The sequence below is a fragment of the Oculina patagonica genome, unplaced genomic scaffold (genome assembly GCF_052425735.1).
Source record: "Oculina patagonica isolate OP01 unplaced genomic scaffold, crgOcupat unplaced294, whole genome shotgun sequence".
Lineage (NCBI taxonomy): Eukaryota > Metazoa > Cnidaria > Anthozoa > Scleractinia > Oculinidae > Oculina > Oculina patagonica.
In genome coordinates this window covers 1-4,810 of record NW_027558139.1, presented here as the reverse complement: position 1 = coordinate 4,810, position 4,810 = coordinate 1, and the positions used below count along the sequence as shown (strand labels likewise).

Genomic DNA, 4,810 nt, shown 5'->3' with positions numbered 1-4,810 from the left:
TAATACGACAAAACATTTCCCACAATCAAATTCAAATTGTTAAATAAAATAAATGGAAAAAGTTCCAGGACTTTAAATTATGTTTGTTCATTCGTGTGTGCTGTACTTTTCGTGGGACAAGTGCCTACGGTTAAAGGAAAACAATCCAATCATAAACTCTTATAATTCACCACGAGCTCTGTTTCCAGCAAGTAGCGGTTTACCGAAAGGAAAGGAAGATAACGTTCAGTAGACAACGCACGTGCAAGTATGTTGAAGACCTTAAAAGAACCCTGGCGATGTCTTATTTACCTTTCTCCCGGCAAGCCCAATTTAATAAACGGTTGACAGATTATTCAAACTCGGAATATCCTTTGCTATTCACCTCCGAGCAACGCGCGCGAAAATATTGTAATATTTGAAGGGGAAAACCAGTCAAAAATTATTCTTTCGGGCTATAATATCTCACTGTTTTAGTATATACTAAAGCAACTATTCAACTCAGTGTCGGTGGCTAGTGGTAGATATTCGCGGCGAGGTAAATATCGACCACTAGCCACTTCCACTTAAGCCTGCGTGGCCGGCGTTCAGAGGGGAATAACTCGTTAGAACTCCCCTTCTCCTTCCCCTTTGAACGCCGGCCACGCAGGCTACCTCCACTTCGGGGAATAGTTGTTAAATAGCGAATCGCGCCAGGTCTAAAAATAGAATGCAAATGAGAAAAGCCGCCACAAGGCTCAAAAACTTCAGCGTGTTCTGAGAGAAATAGAAGGAATCTGGGCAATTTTTTTCTTTTTATGTAAGAGTTTTAGGAATGCTGGCTGCTTTAGAAAGTGTTTTAGGAAAATCATCCGCCGTTTCGTTTTTTTTTGTCTGGTTCTTGTCTGAGACGTTGACGTCACTCGCGCGCTTTGCTATTATGCGCTTTGAATTTTACGCCTTTTTCTTTTTTTTTTTATTGTTCTCCGGCTTCCTTTTTTATTTTGTTTGCAGGGAATACCTTCTTTTCAGATAGCTAATTATTTCCCCTGTTTTCCTTAACGTATCTTAGCAGATCTGTCGCTTTTTTGGCATTTCTCCATTTTCAAGAGAGAAAACTGTGGAGTTCCCCTATCGACTGGAGAAGTACCAGTCGATAGGGGAATTCCGAGCCGGCAGTTAACATCTCCGTGTCTAAGTTGCTAAGTAACGAATGGCAGTATAACGGCTGAAAACTTCCTTTAGAGTAATTAAATTAACAGAGAAGACTCTCGTGTATTCGTCACTTTCATGGAATAAAACATTTATTCCCGACTTTTACAACTTGGATAAACCAGTCTTACATTTAATCTAGTCATCATCAAAGTTATATCCATTAATAAAAGTAGTCGCCTCTTTCTTGCTGAGCTCTGGTCTTGAAACTGTAGAAGAAGAAAAAAAGAAAACAGGCATTTTAAAAAAAGTAAAAACCGTACAACTCTGGCTCTTGAGTCATTGTATGCTTCAAAATAATGTATGCCTTTTAAATCCCAAAGAGACTCAACCCAACCTCCTAATATAACTGGCATTAGCTGTTATTATAGTTCTCAGTGGTTTGACATACAAACGAGGCGAAAGGGACATTCTGCAGGCTCTCCTACTCAACTGTAATAACAGCTATTTCACCATAATCGACACAGTGTTGTCACTGACCAACAAGAGCGAAGGCTCGTGCGGTATCAGTTGAGTCGTGCCCCGTGAGGAGCTTTTCGACAGTGCCAAAACGTTCCCCACCCACTGTCCCACGAGAGGTTAAACTTTACTCCCCTGCCCCTTCCATGGAGGGATAAATAATTTTAGAAGGTACATATGTGTAGTGTGAAAACGTCGCCCAATTTTATTTCGAGACAAGTTTCCATCGAAAACAGCAATTCTCTTTTCACTTGACATATTATTATCATACCCTGTACACCTCGCTGGTCGTACCACATCTCAGCCTGCGCCTCCACCTGATCTATCTCTTCAAGTAAATTCTCATACCATTCATGTGCCTGCGCCAAGAAGTCACTTAATAGCAGCGACATCAAAACAAGGGAGAAAAAATAACGTCCTCTTGCCATACCTATTTAAAACAAGACAAGCTTAGCCAGTGAGTGCTTTCCAATTTTCACAGACCGACTAGTTGGACAAGACATAGGACACAACTTCTTTAAAGTGGTCAAGCACTCAGCTAGAGTTTAAGGTGTAGATTATTAAGATGCAAACAAACTGTTGTAAAAGAGAACGAAATTTTTTTATTAAACCGGGTCAACCAAGCAGCATAGTCCATTCCAGTTTGCATTCATTTCCCCAATGCCCCACAACTACGAGAAAAGCAACGGATCGGTCCCACAGATCAAAGTGGACTTCCTCCAGAGCTGAACATTCAATGGCCGCCGGTTCCTTTTTTTTTCTTCAAAGCTTTATTTTTTGCTGCGAAGCCTTAGCGCAGCAGCAGAACTATTTTTGACTGTCCGCGCGGGGCCTGGGCGCTTTATATAAAAACAGTTTGGATGCAGGGGACCACGCAACGAAGAAAAAACTGCTTGGCTTCTCTGCTGCCGGATCTCTTGTTCAAGAAATACTCATACCAGACGTCACTCTAAGTGCTTATAAAACCAAATTGATTGCAAGGCTGGTACAACGGCAGGAGGGCAAGATTTATTGGCCAATATTTCAACTAGCAGAGCTAGTCTTCTTCAGGGCCAGTACTATAATATAAGGAAAATAACGGCTCTAAAATTTGAATTTGGATAATACAGTGTGGGTTAATGTTTAACTAATACAGGCTATATAAAGATATACGGTGACAAGATATATAATAATAATAATAAAATTGAAAAAAACAAAAATAATGAAATTGTCAATGTTCATTTCTACGGTTAATACCATTAGGCGCAAGTGTTTGTCCTCTGTGTATCAGGTAGGCCTCTCTAGCCTTTCTGCGGGATGCATTATTTGTCGGTTGGAGTTCCAAAGGAATGAGTGTCATGTCTTGGATAGAGTGATCAGGTAGATTAAAATGCGTAGGTACTGCTGCTGAAGCGTTAGCGTGTCTAGGATTGTTCGTGGCTTGTCTATGTTCAGCGAATCTTTCACGGATACTACGTTTAGTTTCCCCTATGTATTGTTTCTTACATTTGTTACATTCTATCATATAAGTTAAGTTTGAAGATTTACAAGTTATGCGATGCTTGATTTCTCGCACTTCTCCCGTGTTGTTGAAAGTGTATGTTCTTCTGCCATTTTTACCATGAGGTAAACGCCCCACTCAACCAACCTAGTCAACCTCATGGCACCTTCCGCTGCAACTCGAAACACGGATGTCTCACCTGCCCCCACATTGAAAATGGCAGAAGAACATACACTTTCAACAACACGGGAGAAGTGCGAGAAATCAAGCATCGCATAACTTGTAAATCTTCAAACTTAACTTATATGATAGAATGTAACAAATGTAAGAAACAATACATAGGGGAAACTAAACGTAGTATCCGTGAAAGATTCGCTGAACATAGACAAGCCACGAACAATCCTAGACACGCTAACGCTTCAGCAGCAGTACCTACGCATTTTAATCTACCTGATCACTCTATCCAAGACATGACACTCATTCCTTTGGAACTCCAACCGACAAATAATGCATCCCGCAGAAAGGCGAGAGAGGCCTACCTGATACACAGAGGACAAACACTTGCGCCTAATGGTATTAACCGTAGAAATGAACATTGACAATTTCATTATTTTTGTTTTTTTCAATTTTATTATTATTATTATATATCTTGTCACCGTATATCTTTATATAGCCTGTATTAGTTAAACATTAACCCACACTGTATTATCCAAATTCAAATTTTAGAGCCGTTATTTTCCTTATATTATAGTACTGGCCCTGAAGAAGACTAGCTCTGCTAGTTGAAATATTGGCCAATAAATCTTGCCCTCCTGCCGTTGTACCAGCCTTGCAATCAATTTGGTTTTATAAGCGCTTTATATAGGCGACACAGTCGATTTGACTTTTTCGCTGGCGATGATTTTGAGTACATGCAGTACGTATGATCAGCGGCATGTAAAATGTGGAAGCTGCGTTTGTCGTTTGCGATGTGCTTTTCGCTAAAGAGCAAGAAGTTAAATTTTAAAGCGCTGCCGCTTGCGCTTCTGTTCAGTACTTTGTAAATGCCTCCCAAGAAACCTCTCTTGAGCAAGATGGTCAAGTTAAGTGCCGGAGAAACGGTCTTTTCATTCCTTATGCGCCAGCTCTGATGAATAACGAATTTACGAGGCCTTCTTATGATTCGCTTTCATAATTATTCATTACTAAGTTAATTTAAGGAAAAATTTTACTTTCTGAGCCTTAAGCGGGAAATATGTACAGCAAAAACACTACGAAGATTATTTGCGAAGGCTACACGAAAACGTTTCCATAATGACCGCGCGCTGTAATGGGACGAGCTTCGAGCTTTTTGACGTCATAAATTGGTGTTTCTGATGGCGTTGCAATTGAATTGCACGTGCTATGTTATGTTGCATTGCTTCCTTTCCTCAATGTCACTAATTATTATATAAGCTAAGCGAATTACCAGCATTTAACTGCACTGTGAAAAATCATATCTTTCACATCTGAGAATGTGAACATCCGAAACATTCCTATGACCTTCCAATCGTTCCTACTATTATTATTATTATTCTTATAACTTACTTCGCAGCACTTTACTTGCTATCAGCAACTCCTAGTATACAATTTTATATTAGGCAAGAAATCTTGGGGAAATTCCATCTTCTGTTACTTTAAAATACCCCTCTAACACAGACCTGGTGAAACCCGACCCGGTGG

The 4,810-nt window shown here is 40.0% G+C and overlaps 1 long non-coding RNA gene across 1 annotated transcript; it reads right to left on the bottom strand.

The window, feature by feature from the left end:
• Nucleotides 1-1,268: 1,268 nt before the first annotated feature.
• Nucleotides 1,269-2,163, bottom strand: LOC144640396 (uncharacterized). The gene is made up of 2 exons (XR_013568349.1): nucleotides 1,901-2,163; nucleotides 1,269-1,379 (listed from the first exon to the last, which is right to left on the bottom strand). It is a non-coding gene; the product is annotated as an uncharacterized LOC144640396 (long non-coding RNA).
• Nucleotides 2,164-4,810: the final 2,647 nt, after the last annotated feature.